The sequence below is a fragment of the Arachis ipaensis genome, chromosome B02 (genome assembly GCF_000816755.2).
Source record: "Arachis ipaensis cultivar K30076 chromosome B02, Araip1.1, whole genome shotgun sequence".
NCBI lineage: Eukaryota > Viridiplantae > Streptophyta > Magnoliopsida > Fabales > Fabaceae > Arachis > Arachis ipaensis.
The window spans coordinates 52,111,597-52,133,359 of NC_029786.2; the positions used below are offsets into that span (position 1 = coordinate 52,111,597).

Consider the following 21,763-nt stretch of genomic DNA (forward strand, 5'->3'; position numbering starts at 1 on the left):
TATGGGCGTTTAACGCCCAGCCAGGTACACTGGCTGGCGTTTAAATGCCAGTTTTCCTTCCTCACTGGGTGTTTTGAACGCTTAGCTTTTTCTCTGTAATTCCTCTGCTATATGTTCTGAATCTTCAATTCTCTGTATTATTGACTTGAAAAGACATAATTTTAAAAATTTTTTTGAAATTTTTTTTAAGATGAAAGAGAACAACAACTAAATGAAACTAATCATGAAAAAACTAAGATCAAATAAACAATGCATGCAGGACACCAAACTTAGAAGTTTTCGTACAATAGACATTAACAATTTGAGAATGCATATGAGAAACAACAAAAAATACAAAAACAAGAGAATTTAAAGATCAGACAAAGAAAATCATCAAGAACAACTTGAAGATCATGAAGAACACCATGCATGAGTTTTCGAAAATTTGCAAGAAAAATAAAAACATGCAATTGACACCAAACTTAAAATTTTGACACTAAACTCAAACAAGAAACATAAAATTTTTTGTTTTTATGATTTTATGGAAAAACAATTTTTTTGTATTTTTCGAAAATTATTTGAAAAAGAAGAAAAATAAATAAAGTAAGAATTTTTTTTATATGAATCCCAGGAATCATGCAATGTTAGTCTAAAGCTTCAGTCTAAAAAGATTAGACATGGCTAGCCAAGCTTCAGTAGGACATTACATACAACAGCCAAATTGAATGGAATCAACTAGCTCCTGTTATGATAAAAGTATCATCTGAAACTCTAGAATTCATTCTTAAAAATTATGAAGAACAAATATAAATTATTTTTTTTGAAAATTAAAAAGCAAAAAGAAATAAAATAAAATTACCTAATCTGAGCAACAAGATGAACCGTCAGTTGTCCAAACTCGAACAATCCCCGGCAATGGTGCCAAAAACTTGGTGCGCGGGGATTGTTTGTTCCCCGGTAACGGCGCCAAAAACTTGTTGGTTATTTGTGCGGAGTTGTGAAAAAGAGTTGAGATTACAATTGAGCGTACCAAGTTGTTGGCGCCATTGATGACCACAATTTCGTGCACCATCAGCCAATTTTGAGCCTATGCTTAATCCATTTGTTCTTAATGTCAGCACATTACAAGCCTAAGTGAAAAAAAATAAATGTCACTTGTTTGGATCTTTGATTAGCTTAGGCTAGTGAGAGTGTTCATTACTTGATTTTGGGAAAGTTGGTTACATTGGGTAGAGATAAAAGTGTGTTTTCACATTTGTGTTGAAAATCTTGGGAATTGGGTACATACTCATGTATTAATCCTGTGTAAACCATATGCATTGATGTTCTTCTATATATTTTAGTTTGAAAAAAAAAATTAATGAAAAAAAAATAGAAATAGAAAAAAAAAAGAAAGAAAAAGAATTGCAATAAAAAGGGGACAAAAATGTCCCAAAGTCAAGGTTCAATAAAAATCAATGCATATGTGTGGTGATCGAAAGAGAATGCATGAGTGTGTAAAAAAGTGAAGAATGGGTAGTTAAGTTTGTTTAGAATTGTATAGGTTGTCATAGGTTAGGTGGGAAGTTTAAGGTAATCAAAGGTTTGAATTTCAAGCTCACTTGACCATATGCATCCTACCTTGACCCTAACTCCATTACAACCTATGGGAAGTCCTCATGATACTTGTATGCATGCATGAAATAATTGTTGATTGTTAGATGAAAAACAAATCTTGGAAAATATGATTAGGGGAGAATTGAGTGAATCAACCCCATACACTTGAGTTACTAGAGCGGATACACATCCGGTGAGGGTTCGATCGCTCAATTACATGTTTCCACCCATGATCATCTCTTTTCTTGCAAGTTTGTAAAATCTTCTTAATAATTCAATTCAACTGTGGGTTGATTTGATTGCTATTACCTTAGCCCTTGTGCTTGTATATGTATTCTTGGAAATTGACTTGTTTTGACCAAGTGGATGTATTCATGTAGATAGATCGCATGTAGATAGATCGCATATAGATAGGTTGCATTTAGTTAGTTTGCATTGAATAAATGTTGATACCCCTTTGCTTCTTTCTTGATTTTAGCATGAGGACATGCTTAGTTTAAGTGTGGGGAGATTTGATAAACCCAGATTTCGTGGGTTATCTTATGCTTATTTAGGGGATTTTATCACTTTTTCCCACATTTATTAAATGAAATAGCATGGTTTTGTAATTCTCCCTAAATTTGTGCTTAAATGTAAAAACATGCTTTTTAGGCCTTAAAATAGCTAAATTCAATCTGCTTTAATTCCATTCGATGCCTTGATGTGTTTGTTGAGTGATTTCAGGTTCATAAGGCAAGTATTGGATGGAAGAAGTGAGGAGAAAAGCATGCAAAGTGGGAGAACTCATGAAGAAATGAAGGAACCGTAAAGTTGTCAAGCCTGACCTCTTTGCACTCAATCGATCATAACTTGAGCTACAGAGATCCAAATGAGGTGGTTCTAGTTGTGTTGGAAAGCTAACATCTGGGGCTTCAAAATGATATAAAATTTGCCATAATTTCTTGGCGTTTAAGGGCGCGCACGCGCACTGTACGTGTGCATACCGATGGAGCACGTGATTCACTAAAGTGAAATCGTGGCCAGCGATTTGTAGAGCATTTTGGGCCCAATCCAACTCATTTCTAATGCTATTTCATGCAGAATTCAAGCTTGGACAAAGGGAGGAGAATTGTTTGAAGTGTTAGCATCATGTAGAGAAGTTTCTAGAGAGAGAAGCTCCCTCTTCTCTCTAGAATTAGGTTAGGTTAAGTTAATCTCTTCTAGATCTAGGTTCAATCTCGTATTTTCATCTTATTTCCTTTATGAATTCTTGCTTCTAATCTTTTATTCTCATGGTTTGTAGTGTTAATTTCCCTCTTTGCTCTCTTTCATGTTTATGAATACTCATGTTGGATTTGGTTTACATTTAATGCAATTTGATGTTGATGTTTCTTTTTATTGATGAATTGAGTTATGAATTTACTTTCCTTGCTATTGGTAGTTGGTAGATTTATTATTCTTGCATATTTACCATGCTTTCCATTTATACCCACCAAGTATTTGACAAAATGCTTGGTTGGGCTTTAGAGTAGATTTTGAGCATTCTTGGCTTGGAAAGAGTAATTAGGCAATCGTGAGTCATGGAAACCCAACTCATGTTGGTGATCTAGAGTTGTTAGCTAGTATTGTTTCCATTAACTCTAATCCCTTGCTAATTCACTTAGTGAGTTGATTAGGACCTTTGGATTGAGATTAGCTAGTCTTGTTAGACTTTCTTCGAGTGTGAAGATAATATGATACCTTCTTTCATCTTCGGGGATGACGTAATGAGATAAATTCTTGTTTATAATTGTGATATGATTGATTAGTCTTGTTTGACATTCTCCCTATGTGAAGATGACATGATACCTTCTTCCGTTTGTTGGAGTTGGCTAAATAAGATGAATTAATCATTGTATGACTAGGATAGAAAGCCTATGATCTCAATTCTTGCCATGAATGTCTCTCTTTATTACTTGCTTCTTCTTATTTACTTGTCTTCTTTAAATACTTACTTGATCTACTTTTCTTGCCATTTATTTTCCGCCCTTATAAATCAAACCCCCTTGTTCCTTCATAGCCAATAAGCATACACTTCATTGCAATTCCTCGTGAGACGACTCGGAGTCTAAATACTTCAGTTAATTCTTATTTGGGGTTTGTACATGTGACAAAACCATATTTTAATTTGATGTGAGAGTTGTTTGTTGGTTTGGAGCTATGCTTACAACGAAGTAACCCCTTTGTTTAAGAAGAAAATCTAGACCGACAACAATTCCTTGCATCACCGACCGCTTCAACGGTGGAAGCTTCAATATATGATAAATGGAAAGAGGCATAATGCTAACGCATGCACCAAGGTCACACATACAGTCAATGAATTGGACTCCATCAATGACACAAGAGACTAAACAAGGGCCCGAATCAACACACTTTTTCGGAATGGCTCCCATGAAAGCCGAAATAGAACTCCCCAATGGAATAGTTTCTAACTCATGAATTCTATCTTTGTTCACACACAAGTCCTTAAGAAACTTCGCATATTTGGGAACTTGATGTATAGAATCAAAGAGAGGGATAGTTACCTCTACTTTCTTGAACACTTCTACCATTTTTGGGTTAAGCTCTATACGCTTCTTAGCCTTTCTTGCCAATGTAGGAAATGGACTTGGTTGAGCCACTTCCTCTAAGACTTGCTTCTTTCTAGGGACATCACTCCTTGGTTAAGGGTCTTCTTCTTCAACGATCACTTGTGCTTCCTCCTCCTCTTCAATTTCTTCTATCTTAACTCCATTCTCCTCTTGAGTGACTATCATTGGACTAGGTGCCTTCGAGTCCCTTTCTTTCAATTGAGTTCCGGACCTCAAGGTTACGTTGTTGATGCCACCCTTGGGGTTGGATAGAGGTTGAGAAGGTATGGCACTAGGGGTTGAGGCTTGAGAAGTGGAAGTGGAAGGTGGCTCCATGCGAGCAATGAGAGCTTGGAGGGTGGAAGTAAGACCATTAAGACTTGAGTTGAGTGTATTTTGGAGTTCCTTTTGCCCTTGGAGTATGGATCGGAGTGTGTCATCTTGATTTGGAGAAGTGGAAGGATATGTGATTTGTGGTGCATGGAATTGGTTGGGTTGAGGTAGTTGTCTATGAGGTGGTATGTAGGTTTGGTAGTTCCTTCCTTTGTTTAGTTGTTGGGTTAGAGGGTTTTGTGAGTATCAGTTTTGTGGAGTGTTGTTGTTCCATCTTTGGTTGCCTCCATTGTCCCTACCTCCTTGTTGATAATTGTCCCGCCAACCTTGGTTAGAGCTATCCCTCCAACCTTGATTAGAGTTGTTACTCCCTTGGTTATAGTTGCCTCCTTGTTGGGGGTACCCTTGGTTGTAATTGCTCCCTTGTGAATGGTATCCTTGATTAGCACGTTCATAGTAGGAGCGATCATAAAAATTGTGGGAAGCCGCTAGAGTGTTATCTTCTTGGAGACTTGGACACTCATCCGTGTAGTGGGAGTAGCATGACCAAATGCCACACACTTTTTGGGGGACCAATTATTGACATTGTTGGTTTTGAGGAGGTGGTGGTTGTTGTTGGGATGGAGGTTGTTGTTGATTCACTTGGAGTTGCTTTAGAAGGCTTGTCATTTCACACAAGGTCTTGGTAAGGGTAGCAGTCTTACCACTAGAAGAGACTTCATTCACAGCCTTTGGGCGGTTGACTCTCCGTCTAGCATGTTGAGTGGACTCGGCCAAGTCGGTAATGAGTTGCCATGCCTCCTCTGCCGTCCTATACTTTGACAAAGAACCGTTGCTTGAGGTATCTAATAAATTCTTATCTTGCTCCCTCATGCCTTGGCACACATAGCTAAGTAATACTTGAGTGTCAATCATGTGGTTGGGACATGAGTCAAGAAGTTTGCGGAACCGCTCCCAATATTCATATAAAGTTTCCATTTCACCTTGTACAATACAAGAGATCTTATTGCTTAGCTTGTCCGTCATTTCTACGGGCATGAATTTATTAAGGAATTCTCTCCTAAGCAAGTCCCAATCGGAGACAACATCACTAGGTAAGGTATAAAACCACTCCTTGGCCCTTCCCTCAAGAGAGAAGGACAAGGAAAACAACCATATGGCCACTTCATCAGATCCTTCCCGCCTAGTGGTTGAGCACACACCATGAAAGTCCCTGAGGTGTCTAATTGGATCTTGTGCGGGAAGTCCATGGAACATTGGTAGAAGATTGATGAGAGTGGTCTTGAGTTGAAAGTTTGCATTCAAGTTGGGATGAAGTACATAGAGAGGTTGGAGAACAAAATCCGGTGCACCCGCTTCCTTGAGAGTAACTCTCCTTGGAGCGGCTATATCGTCAACACCTAGATCAAAAGAAGAACTATTAGTAGTATCAACGGAAGAGTAATTAGTGCCTTCGTTGGATGACGGTGATATGGTTGATGAATTGGTAAGAACCTTTTCACCTTCCTCAAAATCTAACCGCCTCTGAGCTTGCCTAATATGAAGCAAAGTTCTTTCAATTTCCGAATCAAATGGTGCTAAGCTCGGATTTGGTAGTGAACGCGTCATACAATGAGGGAGATAAGAAGCTCATGACATCAATTTGTATCTAAGCAAACACTAATCCTAACTACAATCAAACAAACAAGCAATCAAGAGAGAAATGTAAGTATCCACATATTAACATATTCACACTAACCAATAGAAAGGCACACACATAAGCAAATTCCCCGGCAACGCCGCCATTTTGATGAATGGAATTTTGTGTGGCTTAGAATTCACAATAAATTCTTGTTGCAAGTATAGTTTCTAAACCAACAATAATCCTTTCTTACAAAAATTTGTTTTTCACAAGTACAAACCCCTAAAATCTATAAACCGAAGTATTTAAACCTCGGGTCATTCTCCATAGGAATTATAATAAAGTGTTCTTGTTATTGGTTATGGAGTATGTTTTGGGGTTTTTGGGATAAGAGACATGAAATGTAAATGGCAATGAAAATAAACTAACAACTAAAAAGGTCTTGGCCAAGGTTGGTGGTCAAGGATCTATATCCTAATCACTAACACAACATGAGAATTGGCAAGGATCAACCCCATTAAGTTATCCTCTAACTAATAAAGGAAAGTCAAATGAGCTATGTCAATCCAAGTCCATAAGTCCTAGTTCTACACCAAATCAATTAGTGAGATCTAGCGTCAATGGCTCCCAATCGTCAATCACTTGGACATTAGTAACTCAAGAGTTCCTAAGTTACCTTCCCAAGCCAAGAGCATAAAATTCTACTCTAAAATCCAACCATGCATTTTATCAAACACTTGGAAGGCATAAAAGAAAAGCATAGTAAAATTGCAAGGAAAGTAAATCTACACTACTCAATTGCAAGGAATTAAACAACAACAAATCAAATGAACAATAAAGGAACATGAATCATAAATTGCATTAAGAGAGAAATAAAAGAAACAAAAGTGCATAAACATAAAAGTAGAGGATTACAATAATTAAATGCAAAACTAGAGAGAAGATAGGTAGAAGAAGAAGAATTACAAAAGAAAAAGTAAATCAAAGCATGAAATTAACCTAGATCTAAGAATTCCTAATCTAGATCTAACCTACTCCTAATTCTAGAGAGAAGAGAGAGCTTCTCTCTCTAGAAACTAACTAAAGCATGAGAAAACTAAAATAAAACTCAACTAACTAACTAGATGCCTCATCCCTCTTCAATCCTTGGGTTAAATAGAATCAGAAATGAGTTGGATGGGGCCCAAAATGCTTTAGAATTCGCTGGCCACGAGTTGAATTAAGTGAACCATGTGCCACCATTGGCGTGTACACGTACCGTGCGCATGCGTGCCCCTATCCGCAATGCAACTATGGCAAATCTTATATCATTTTGAAGCCTCGGATGTTAGCTTTCCAACGCAACTAAAACTGTGTCATTTGGACCTCTGTAGCTCAAGTTATGGTTGATTAAGTGTGAAGAGGTCGGCTTGACAGATTTTGCGATTCCTTCATTTCTTCATGAGTTCTCCATTTTTACATGCTTTTCCTTCATTCCCTTGATCTAATCTTTGCCTCCTAAATCTGAAATCATTTAACAAATATATCAAGGCATCTAATGGAATCAAGATGAATTAAATTTAGCTATTTTAAGACCTAAAAAGCATGTATTCACTCTTAAGCACAATTAAAGGAGAATTTAGAAAACCATGCTATTTCATTGAATAAATGTGGGGAAAGGTTATCAAAACCCTCTAAATTTAACACAAGATAAACCCTAAAAATGGGATTTATCAACCTCCTCACACTTAAACCATAGCATGTCCTCATGCTAAACTAAGAATGAAGCAAGGGGTATGGACATTTATTCAATGCAAATAACCTAAATGCATCTATGTATATGAATGCAATTCAATGCAAAATGATTCTACCTACTTAGTTAAAAGTAACTCAATCTCTAAGACATACATGCACAAGTAGAGCCAAGATTATATAATGATTCGTGAATCCTACCAATTCAAATATCAAAATGAAGTTCAAGTAGACTTGCAAGAAGAACGCTTATGAAAGCCGGAAATCACGGAATTGAGCATCGAACCCTCACCGGAAGTGTTTGCACTCTAGTCGCTCAAGTGTATAGGGTCGATTCTCTCAATTCTCCCCTTATGATGCTTTCCAAGATTTGTTTTTCATCTAACAATCAACAATTATTCAATGCATGCATACAACTATCATGAGGACTTTTCATAGGTTGTAATGGGGCTAGGGTCAAGGTAAGGATGCATATTTGGTCAAGTGGACTTGAAATTTGAATCTTTGATTATCTTAAACTTTCCACCTAACCTATATAGGTGGTTATGGAGGGAGAAGATGAGGAGGGAACGCAGGGGGTGGAAAAAGGGGGTTTTGCGAGTGAGGGTGTTCTCGCGTCCTTTGGGGTTGAAAATTTTAAATCCGCACGCCTGCGCACCGTGCACGTCTGCGCGGATGGTTGAAAGGAGTGAATGACGCGGAAGTGCAAAGTGCGCATTGGCGTGGGTGGAAAAACAGGTGAGCTGCGCAGAAGCGGCAAGTGCGCCTCCGCACAAATGAGAGATATGGGTATGGGTATGGGTGCGGACGCATACAGTGCGCGTCTACGTGAATGGAAGTTGGGCTAAACGCTTAATGCCAGCCCAGCACTGGCACAAGTCTCGGGTCATTGGCCTGGAAATGGTTTTGGCGAATCGGCGCGCACGCGGCATGTGCGCGGGCGTGCGGATATGCAAAATAACGACATCGACGCGTAAGCGCGTAGTGCACGCACGCGTACACGCAGTTGTGCAATTGGCCCAGCTTTTGTGCGAGATTGGCCCAACTCTCTGGAAAAAGTATGGGCCTGCATATACGTAGGGACGCGCACGCGCACAGCGTGCGTACGCGTCCTTGAACACTTCTTTTTTTTTCAGAAAAGGCATAAACAACTTAGAACCCTCTTAACACTATCTTCAGCTTAAAATTAACTCAAAACACAAAATAACAAGAATCTTTTTGGGTTTTTGGGAATCTTTCAAATTAAACAAGGATTACTTGCCCCACAAGCAACCTTCAACCAATTTATTGAACTAATTGTATGGAAAGAAAACTACCTACAATGGTAACTCAAATCACTTATTAATCAAAAATGCAAAAGGTTGGAATGAGTTTTCCATGGTGGGGTGTCTCCCATCTAACACTTTAAGTTTAAGTCCTTAAGTTGGACATTTGGGAGGCTCTTGTCATGGTGGCTTATGATTGTACTCATCCTTGAATCTCCAAGGATCTTTGCCCTTCAAATGGTTGACAGAAGTTCCAACTATCTTCACCAAGTTTAGATGGAGTTCCACCCAAGATATGAGCTCCCATAGTTGGTCTTTGTGCTTTGAACCAGGATCCCATATCTTATTTTCGCACCCGTCTTCTTGTTGATCTTCATGAATTATCAGCTCGGGTGGTTGACAAGTAGAACAAGCAGAATTCTCTCTAGCATACCAAGCCTTCTTCCTAGACCCTTGTAAAGTAGCATTCATCCAATCATAGTCCCTATAATTTGAGAATTTGACATCAATGAACCTAATTCCAAACTTTCAACCACTACACAACTCCTTCTTACCCTTAGTTCTACAAAGAGCTCTAAGTTGTCCATCCGTTTCAATCAAGCCATATTCAAGTGAGAAAGCGAAGCTTAAAGGTAAGAGTTGTACCCACTCGAATGATATGCTGGATGGTGGCTTAGGGTGGGAAACCTCTCCACACTTAGACAATGCAAGGTCGGCTTCCTTATGCTCTTCCTTGAATATTTTCACCTCTTGACAACTTTTCTCATTTTCTTCATGCTTGTTGACTTCTTTCAATTCCTCCTCATCATCAATCAAATCAAACTTGGGAGGTTGTGTGAAATCTACTTCCATATCAACTTCACATTTGATGGAAGAGTCTTCAATGAGATCACCAACATCATTTGGTGTTGAGTTATCTTTAAGGGCTTCAATCTCACGCCCCATGGGAAAGGGTTCAATTTTTTATAAGAAATCATTGATGATTGAGTCCATCTCTTGATCAACCTTTTCATATTCTTCAATCATGATATGCTCCGGGGATAGTTGAGACGTCTGACGATCGGATTCTTGCTAGTAAAGAATTTTATAAAAATATTATCGCGTTGTAAGTATAGTTTCTAAACCAGCAAAAAATCCTTTCGTACAAAAACTTTGGTTGTCACAAGTAACAAAACCCAATAAAATTTATAAACCGAAGTATTTAAACCTCGGGTCGTCTTCTCAAGGAATTGCAGGGAAGTGTGATTTTTAATTGGTTATGAGTTTTCTGGGGAATTTGGAGTTTGGGCAATGGGCACAGATATAATTATAAATTAAAGCAATAAAAATAAATAAGAGATTTTATGTAATTAAATTAAAAGCTTGACCCGGAGAAGATTAATCGGAAGTTCTATCCTTGTTGGATTTCTCAAGATTAATAGTAATAGGTTGTTGTTTCTACTTGGTTATCCTTTACTAAATAAAGGAAAATTAAGTTGGGAGCCAACTTCTGTTCACGAGTCCTAATCCTCTCCCTTGGGAAGGATTAGCATTAGTAACTAGAATGCTAGCCAACAACTTCCAATTACCAATTAATTCTTGAGTATTCCAACTCAAGGGCCTTCAAATATTAATCAACTCCAAAATCAAGTTGGGAGCCTACTCCATTGACATGGACGCCAATTTCATAAACCATAAAAGGGAATAAAAAGGGAACATGGTAATTAAAATTCAATTGGAAATAATTAAACAAATAATAGATTTAAATGGAAAAATACTACGGAATAAATGCAGAATATAAGAATCTTAAATTAAAAGAACATTTAACTTGGAAATTGAGAAGAAGAAATCCTAATCCTAAAACCTAAGAGAGAGGATAGAGCCTCTCTCTAGAAAACTACATCTAAAACTTAAAATTATGTGAATATCCAAGTCCTCCCATGAATGAATGGATTCCCCTACTTTATAGCCTCTAATCTGTGTTTTCTGGGCCAAAACTGGGCCAGAAACAGCCCAAAAATCACTGGGGCCGAAATCTACCACGCTGATTTTTGTCACTGCGACGTGTCCGCGTGGAGCACGTGTTTGCATCCCCTATCTGTACGGCTACTATGACAAATTATATATCAAATGGAAGCCCCGAACGTTAGCTTTCCAACGCAACTAGAACCGCCTTATTTGGACCTCTGTAGCTCAAGTTATGGTCGATTTAGTACCAGGAGGTCAGGCTGAACAGCTTTAGCAGTTCCTTCAGTTTCTTGTATTCCTTCCAGTTTTGCATGCTTCCTTTCCATCCTTTGAGCCATTCCTGCCCTGTAATCTCTAAAAACACTTAACACACATATCAAGGCATCAAATGGTAATAAGAGAGGATAAAACATAGCAATTTTAAAGGCCAAAGAAGCATGTTTTCAATCATAGCAGAAAATCAGGAAGAAAAACGTAAACTCATGCAAATCATACGAATAAGTGTATGAAAGATTGATAAAATCCATTCAATTGAACATAAGATAAACCGTAAAATAGTGGTTTATCAATCTCCCCACACTTAAACATTAGCATGTCCTCATGCTAAGCTCAAGAGAAGCTATAAAAGAATGAAGAGGAATGGTAGAATGCATGAAATGCAACCTATCTATATGAATGCAACTACATGCAGAATGTTTCTACCTACTTGGTTAAAAGTAAACAAATCTTTTAAGAACAAATATGAGCTGGATTTCACTAATTCAAATCACAAAATAAAGTACAAGTGAACTTGCAAAAGAAAATAGCTCATGAAAGCAGGGAACAAGGAATCGAGCATCGAACCCTCACTGGAAGTGTATGCACTTTAATCACTCATGTGTTTAAGGTTCGATTCTCTCAATTCTCTACTAATCTTGCTTTCTAAGGCTTGCTCTTTATCTAACAATTAACATAAATTTAATGCACAGATACACATATCAAGAGGTCTTTTAAGGGTTGTAATGGGATTAGGGTCAAAGTAGGATTGTATTTGGCCAAGTGGACTAAAATTTGAATCCTTAATTAACTTAAACTTTCCACCTAACTTTAGACAATCCATGTAATCATAATACCACATCTAACTATCCATTAGCCATGTTTTCCACATATTCATGCATCCTAATTTCGAGTACAATACATATGCATTGCTATCACCATTTACTTTGGGACATTTTGTCCCCTTTTTGTTATTTGCTCTCTTTTTTTTCCTTTATTTTGCTTTTTTTTCATTTTTTTCCTTTTGCTTTTCTCAAGGCATATGATTAAGGTATTGAATGCATGAACATATTCTCAACATTCTTTCACATTTTCAGAAAATTCTAACATACTCAATTCTCAAACCAAATGCACTACAAGAAAAATACCCATTCAGCCACACTTTTTTTAAGCTACATTTAAAAAGCGTAGCCTATTCATAGAATAGGCTACGCTTTTTTCAGTGATGCCTTTTTATAAGAGAAAAGGAAACACAATTTTGGCATCATTTAAAAAGTGTAGCCTTAGGTATTATAGAAATCACTTAAAAAGCGTAGCCGTATGTTAATATTTATGGGTCCACTTTTTGTATCTAAGGGAACGCTTTTAAAGTGTAGCCTATTTATTAAGTTTTGGGTGCACTTCAAAAGTGATGCCTAATGTATCTAGAGCAAAAAATTTGACACTTAATAAATTTTTTTCCTCAGTTTTCAAAAGCAAAACTCACACACTTAATGAAATTTTTGTCCCTCCAAATCCAAAACCCAGACTTAGCCTTCATCTCGATCCCCTTTCAGAACCCTCCAAAGCTCACCATCGAAGAAACACTCTCGCTACAGAAACCCTCTCACAAACCACTCACCGTCGCTTCTCTTCGCCCTCCTCCTCGTCGCTGCGCTGCCCTTACCATCGTCATCTCGTCGCTACGCCGCCCTTACCTTTGCCAACCCTATCGCGCACAACTCTCACCTTCGCCATTCTTACCGTTGCTGTTGACTGTCGCCACCCAGTAACCACTCACCGCCAGTCACCACTCACCGTTCACCATCGTCGCTCATCACCTTTGCCATTGTCACCACTGCACAGACCATCGCTCTTCTTCGCCGTTCTACACAAATCATCGCTGCGCCGCCCTCACCATCGTCATCTCCATGCTTCTCATCATCGTCATCTCCATGTTGATTATGTATGTATTGATTTCTATTTGGTTCTGAAATTTCAGAGGTTTAGGGTTCCGATTTTAGGGGTTTTAATTTTGGGGTTTTAATCTGTGAAATATGGGTTTTAATTTGGGGGTTTTATGAATTGATGAAGCTGTGTGGTTTAAGAGATTAATGAGTATTGTTAGATTATTTATTAATGAAGCTGCATTGTTTAACCTTCTGATAAAGAATAGAATAGTGTCCTTATAGTGATTTTTCTTAGTTATTTTTCAAAGGATCATATCAATTCTAGTGACCTATATTATATGCAATGCTACTAACAATTTTCCACAAGCAAAGAAAATCTGGGTTTGCATATGCTTGTCACTATTATTAATTTATTTATTATGTCTAATTTGATTTATTTATTTCAAGTTCATAAATCTGGGTGAGTTTATGATTTATTTAATTCAGCTAGTTCTTTCGCCACTGAATGATTCTGTGAAAAATCACAATTCAAGATGAATAATATAAACTTAGCTATTCTTCAATTGGGACAAGGTTTGAAGGCTTATGCTTATATCTTGAGTGCTATCCATTTCTATAAACACAGCCTGCAGATTCCCATAGATTTCTGATTTGCTGGCTTTCTGCTTTATGCTTTTTTTGGCACTTTTAACCATCTTTCTTCTTATCAACTATAATTAAAAATTATAATATCAAATCTCAGATTCATTCATAAGACTTGCTGCTACCGATTCCAAAATCCAATGCTCATTTACCTACCTGTTTATTGAGAACAGCCAGGCTCTTGGTGTGCAAGAGTGAAGAAAATTCTTCAGTGAACTAATAAAGCCACTAAATCAAACTTTGGGGCCTTTTTAATTAGTAATAATAGGAGTATTCCTTTTAGTCATTTTTTTAGTACTTTGTGTTTGCTTTCTCAGATTTTACCTATGATTCAGTTTCGTCTTTTAAATTTCAATTCATGAAAATTAATTTCTGTGAGTAAATTTGGTTTCTTTCGCATTAGAATGTGAAACCCGTTTCTGCAAATTGGTTTATAAATATACATATTGAAAAATAGTGATTTTGCATAATCTTGTGTCTTTCACGTGGGATTGATTGAAAATTTTTGGTACCCTTTCAAGTAGAATCTTACATCTCTAATTTATGTTGTTATTACTTGAGTTTTCTTTTTTAATTATTATAGTTAACTTGTTATTACTGTGATTCGATCACTTGTAGGCCAAACTCACTAAGCTTCTCAAGAACCTTATGGCAAAGGTTTCTACTATGAAGAATACAGAGCAGGTGCACACTTTTATCTGATGCAGGGTAGTGGATGACTGCAAAAATAAGTTTCTAGTGTGTGTAATGCTGGTTGTTTTGCTTTTCAAATTGTAGATTTTAGAGCAACTTCCTCGGGTGATATCATCTTTGGATGCATATATGGATAATGGATTGCAAAAGTTAGAACTTCCTCTTATCTGATTGGCTATACTTACATGTTTAGAAATTGGAACCTCCTTTTTAATCTATGTTTGATTTTTCTCAACTAGAATCAAATTCTTGTCTCTAGAATCAATTTGGATCGAAATGAAAATTTTTACTGTGTTAGAATTACATTGAGAGGAAGTAGCAGACATAAAAACCAGTTATGTTAGAATTAATTATACCTAAAATCAATTATACAAAATTGTATTTTGACAATGTTGCTTGTGTGGTTTTATGAGCTTTACTGATGTGCTAAATTGCTAATTATAGGTGATAACCCGCTAGCAAGTGCAAGTAAACCTCGTTCAAAGTCAGGAGGGAGCTGACTGAAGCTTAAGAGGAAGCTGCGTTCCACTCACCCAACTGTTCTTCAAGTTTCTTTGCTAGGTGAGGACAGCGAATTCATCTTCTTTCTTTTCTCCTCTAATTCAAAATTCTGATAATTCTCTTGTTCCATTTTTTCCAGTTTATTCAATTTCTTTTAACAGAACTACCACCACAAGCAAAGAGAGGTGAGTGATTTTCTCTCCTCTGTGTTTAATTTGGTCGAATGGCCTTGTAAAATGTAACCAAAATTCTGGTTCTTGGAACGGTTAAGGTTTAGGCTCAAGAGAAAAACAGGGACAAGTCTTGTGTATTTGATCAACAAAGAGGTAAGGGTTAGAATAGTTAGATATTGATTTTAGCTGTATTTGGTGATTAAATGGCAGAAACCTTTCCATTGAGTATGTTTATTCTCAAATAAGTTAGGCTACATAATATATTTATTGACCAGTCAGCTGCTTGATTCTTGGATCTGTATGTGAATGATTGTTGCTTTCTTAATCAGCAGTTTACTTTGTAGTGGTAAATGGTAATGTTCTAATAAAAAAAAATCAAGTACTAATGGGGACTATTATTCATTTGTCTAGAGTAGTTTACTGATTTCATGTTAATTATTTTTGTTGCATGTGGATTATATATGCTGCAGTATTTTCGTGGCTCATGGCAATTTATCAACTATTGTCAACTATTGAGCTTCATGTTCCTAAATATTCCTATCATTGAATTCAGCATTTCAAAGTTTTTTCTTTCTCTGAGACTGTGCCAACTGGAGTTAAAATTTGAGTGAAGCAAAAGGAACATATTTGTTCTTTATCTTACCTTCTGATAAAGAATAGAATAGTGTCCTTATGTTTATCAATTTGCCCGGTTTTTATTTTTGACGTTAACTCCACCTTAAACAATTTTGATACTCACACTTATTCACTTACAAAATCCACCAATATCATGGTTTTGCAGATTGACGAAGAGCTTCTTCAGGAAGTGGTTAATATGGGATTGACAGAAATCAATTGGTTGAATCTTTATGCAACAGGATCCAAAATGAGGTCTATGCCCTTCATTCTCTCCTTTCATGTCTTCTTGATTGTCTCTTATTATTATCTATATATTTCTGGTACTGTGGCAAACTACTTGTTATTGGATAACTGGTTCCATGTTTCTAGTGGCTATGTTGGAGCTGAGTTTCAAGAGACTATGGTTGACTCTTTACCTTAGATAGTTGACTCTTTTAAGTCTTAATAGATCTAATAATATCTCTTCCTCTGCTCAATATCTCCCACTTATTTATTTATTTTCATGTGGTTTTGTTGTTACCATGTTTGGTTAATGTGAGTGTTGAGCTGAAAAAGAGTAATGTCTGTGTTCTTTTAGCAATTGACTAATGTTGTTGGGACCCTTCATTTTTAATGTTTTCCTTTAATTTTTCAATATGAAGTGAATGACCCTTTTTGCCTTGTGAACATGGAGGTTACTAAGGAAGAGCTTAATGCAAAAATGAGAGAAAAAAGTTTCCAACTTTTGGTCTGAAAAAAACCATGCAAAGTTTCCAACATGTTTGTGTTTTGTTTTGTGGCATATGGGGCTAGTGATGATTTGTTTAAAGAGCTATGGAGGCTGTGCAAGGCCATTAATGGATGTTCCTTGTGTTCAAGACAGAGTTTTCTATTTCCCTCAGGGTCACATTGAATTGGTATGATATACACTTCTTTACCTAGTTTCTGATTTTGTTTGTGAATTTTATTTTTTTCCATTTTTGTGCTATGTATGCTTTCAAATTTAAGCCTTAAGGGGTTTAGTAAGTGTTATATAATTTTGATTTTTTTCTTTTATAGTTGCCAGAACCTACAGAACAAGATTTGAGGCAGATAAAGAACCAAAAATCTCCCAAATACGATCTTCCGTTGAACAAGATATTTAAAGAACTGCAATTATATTATTAAATATTATGTTGTATTAATAATTAGTAGAATATTATATATATATACAAAAAAAAGTGAGACCTAAGGCTACACTTATATATAGTAGCTATAGTATACAAAAAAAAAAAACGAGACCTAAGGCTACACTTATATACAGTAGCTATAGTATACAAAAAAAAAAGAGGGATCTAAGGCTACGCTTATAAAAAGTAGCTATGGTATACAATGTTGCTACGCTTTACAAGTGATGTAGTAGCGTTAAAAAGCGTAGCCTATTCTGGAAAAATGAAAGCTGAAAAGCGTAGCCTTTGGTCCTAGACAGCATCACTTGAAAAGCGTAGCCTATTCTCAAACGCCAAAAGCGTAGCCTTTGGTGCAGAAAAGCGTAGCCTTTGAGAATAGGCAACGGCCGAATAGGAATCACCCCAAAAAGCGTAGCCGTAGCCCAAAAAGCGTAGCCGTAGCCTAAGGCATCATTTTTTTTTACTTTTGGCTACACTTTTCAAGTGTACCTGAATGGGTATTTTTCTTGTAGTGATGTTTCCAAATCCAACTTCCCCACACTTAATTCATGAGCACTCTCACTAGTCTAAGCTAACCAAGGATTCAAATTAAGGACATTATTGTTTTTTGCTTAGAGTTAGTGATGAGTTAAAGTAAAGAACAAAGGGGTATAATAGGCTCAACATTGGTTTGCAAGGGATAATGAAGGGTAAGGCCATATGGGTATGTAAGCTTAGGGAAACAAGGGCCTCAATCATATAAGTGCATGCATACATCAAATAATGAAAATATAGAATTAAGCAAGACAAAGATCACAATTTTAGAGAGAAAAACACACACGAAAAATAAAATATTGGTTGATAAGATGCAACCAATCAAATAGGCTCAAAATCTTACTAGTTTTGTGTGTTCGAGCTCTAAACCATGTTCCAAAATAATATTTCTTCAGACAAGTTTATCAAAAATTTTAAATCAAATTAGTGAAATGTTAAAAAAAGTTTCTTGAAAAAGAAAATAATACTTTAACCAAGTGGTAAAATATGCACAAAATCAAACAAATATGCAATCAAACATGCAAATGCAACAATGAACAAACAAGGAAAATAAAACATTGGTGTTGAGAAGAAAATAACTAACCCATGGAGATTAGTATTGACCTCCCCACACTTAAAGATTGCACTGTCCTCGGTGCATGCTAAGATGTGCAGGTGGACGGGCTGCTTCAACTGATGCTTTTCTCCAAAGATTATGCAGGTGGACTTGTCTGTCGCTCCATATAGAAGTTCTTTTCCATTCCTTTTTCGGTGGCCATCCTGAAAGAAGAGAAAAAGAAGAAAAGTAACCTAGAAACAAAGATAGAAAATAAATAATATATGGGTGTTAATGCCAAATAATAAGGGTCTCAATTACATAGTAGCTACAACATGCATGTGAAAAAACAGTAGAAGCAAATGGCAAATCAAGAGTGCAAAAATTTACAATAAAGGGGAAGAGAGTGTGGGTAATGCAAGAAAATATAAATTTATGTCAATGCAAATGGAATACAAGTATCAGAAAAGATCAATATTGACTTAAATAATATTACCCAACAGTGGAAAACAAGTCACTAAGTACCAAATTAATACCAGAAAAGAGACAACAGTTGAAAAAGAAAATTTAACACCAATGGAAAAATAATAAATTTAGATAAGAAAATAAAAATATGCACAAAATTAAAATGCAATGAATGAAAGTATGCAAATAAATTAAGTAAATTAGAGTGAACGTGAAGAAGGATGAGAAGTTAAAGAGATGAAGAAGAAGAAAGTAAGAAAGGAAGAAGAAAGAAGGAGAAAAGATAGAAGAAAAAGGTAAGAATTTAGAAACGGGGCGCGATGCGCGCGCGCAGGGCACGCGTGCACGTGAAAACTGCATTAACCATGTGACGCGTATGCGTGGATGACGCGGTCGCGTGAATGGCCATATTTTGAAAATGACGCGGTCGCGTGATGGGGCTGGTGCTTCCAGCATCAGTCCAGCCCAGTTCCATCATAACTCTCTACCATACACCTCTTTACGTCGATTTTGCAGGGCCACGCGTTCGCGTGGGTGACGCTGTCGCGTGGGAGGCTCTTTTTTAGAACAACGCGATCGCGTGGGTGACGCGATCGCGTGGGCATGCTTGTGCCTAAGGCATGCCTCCAGCCGCGCTTTCGCGTGACTCTCTGCTTCTTTCTTCCTTTTCATGAATGCACATATGACGCGTACGCATCAGGGACGCTTGCGCGTCGCGTGCAATTTTTTTTTTATTATGCAGAATGCAAATGCAAATGCAGATGAATATGCAAGAATTATGAATGAACACTAATAAAAATAAAATAAAATAAAAATAAGCAATCAACAATTTAAAATAAAACTAAGACTGAAAGAGAACGAGCATACCATGGTGGGTTGTCTCCCACCTAGCACTTTTAGTTAAAGTCCTTAAGTTAGACATTTGGTGAGCTCCTTGTCATGGTGGCTTGTGCTTTAACTCGTCTTGAAACTTCCACCAATGCTTGGACTTCCAATAAGCTCTATCAATATTAAGTAAATTTCTCAAGCTTTGATGGAGTTCTTCACAAGCTTTGAGCTCCCAAATTTGATACTCATATATTCTCGGATCCCAAATCTTGTTTCTACACCTATCTTCAAGTGGATCATGATGATTCCATTCAGGTGGTTCAGCCTTAGAATTCTCATTTAGGCACCCAAACATCCTCCTAGACCCAATTAATTGAGAATTATGCCAACCCTTGCAATCAGGCCTTGAGCTTCCAACCATAACGAACCTAGGATGGTGTTGCCAACCACTACCCATCTCCCTTTTACTCTTAATACCATAAAGAGCTCTAAGCTAACCATCTGTCTCAAGTAAACCATATTCAAGTGGGAAAGTAAAGGTCAAGGATAAGAATTTTATCCACTTGAATGTTGTATTGGATGGTAATGGCTTTGGGGGGGGAGGTCTCCAACAGCTTTGGCAAGGTGATTTCAAGCTCCATTCCCTTGTGCTCTCCTTTGGCAACTTCCTCCTCTTTGCGAGCTTCTTCAGCTTTAACCCCTTCCTCTTGGTAGCTTTCTTCCAATTCAAACTCTTCTTCATGGCTTACCAAGGGCATGGGAGGTTGTGCTTCTTCTTCTTTAATCTCCATCTCTTGATCAACATCTTCAAAGTCTTTAGCCATGACATGCCTTGGAGGTTGTACACCCTCTTCAACATCAAATTCAAACGTCTTGGAAGGAGGTTCTATGATTGGACTTTCCGATGGAGGTTCTGCATCTCCTAGGTCTTCAACCACTTCTTCTTCTTCTTCTTTAATAATTACTGCTTTGTCCAGTTGTTTTAGTATAAAATCGTACTTATCCTTGATGATTTCCTTTCCATGACAACTCCTTTCAACTATTCCTTCATCTTCAAGTACAAAATCCAGCTCCTCCTTGTTTTCTTCCTTCACTAATTCTTCAACCACTCCTTCGAATTCAAGGGTCTCTACTACCTCCACCTGTAGGGCCTCCTCTAGCTTTTTATGAAGCATGAATTCGCGAAGGTGATCCCTTTTTTCTTGTTCCATATCAATAGCATAACTGGGATCATCTTGCTCTTGAATTGATGGATGTGGGTGCTCTTTCATAGAGGGTGGTGATGGGATAGGAATATTATTATGTGGTTGAAAAGGAAGCGCACTGAAGCTTGAGGGTTGAATATTGGAGGTAGAGGGTTGGTCCATGCGGGATATAAGATTTTGGAGTGTAGAGGTGAGACCAATGATATTAGAGATGAGTGTGTTGTTATCCAATGGAGGTTGGGTTGGACAGGAGGGTTCATTTGATGGGAGAGAGGGCGCATAATACGGAGGTGGTTCTTCTTGATAAGGATATGGATATGGTGGACACCCTTGTAATTACCAACAAGCCCCACCATATGCTTATGAACCATCTCCCCAACATACCTTTGAACCACCAAACTCACAAGCCCCTTTCCACCATTCACCCCCATATGACCCTAACCTGGCATTGCAGTAGTAATCATAAAATAAAAGGAATCCTAATCCTAAAACCTAAGGGAGAGGAGAGAGCCTCTCTCTCTAGAAAACTACATCTAAAACCTAAAATTATGTGAATATCCAAGTCATCCCATGGATGAATGGATTCCCTGCTTTATAGTCTCTAATATGTGTTTTCTGAGCCGAAAACTGGGCCAGAAACAGCCTAGAAATCGCTGGGGGCAAAATCTGCCACGCTGATTTTTGTCACTGCGACGCATCCGCGTGAAGCACGCGTTCGCGTTGCCTAGCTGTACGGCCACTATGGCAAATTATATATCAAATCGAAGTTCCGAACGTTAGCTTTCCAATGCAACTGGAACCGCCTCATTTGGACATCTGTAGCTCAAGTTATGGTCGATTTAGTACCAGGAGGTCAGGCTGGACAACTTTAGCAGTTCCTTCAGTTTCTTGTATTCCTTCTAGTTTTGCATGCTTCCTTTCCATCCTCTGAGCCATTCCTGCCCTGTAATCTCTGAAAACACTTAACACACATATCAAGGCATTGAATGGTAATAAGAGAGGATTAAGCATAGAAATTTTAAAGGCCAAAGAAGCATGTTTTCAATCATAGCACAAAATCAGGAAGGAAAACGTAAACTCATGCAAATCATATGAATAAGTGTATGAAAGATTGATAAAATCCACTCAATTGAACACAAGATAAACCGTAAAATTGTGGTTTATCAATGTCCATGGTGATTCTGCATCTCCTAGATCTTCAACCACTTCTTCCTTTT

The 21,763-nt window shown here is 37.4% G+C and overlaps 1 long non-coding RNA gene across 1 annotated transcript; it reads left to right on the forward strand.

The window, feature by feature from the left end:
- On the forward strand, positions 14,379-15,085 carry LOC107628326. Its single transcript, XR_001617711.2, has 3 exons — positions 14,379-14,530; positions 14,624-14,688; positions 14,984-15,085. It is a non-coding gene; the product is annotated as an uncharacterized LOC107628326 (long non-coding RNA).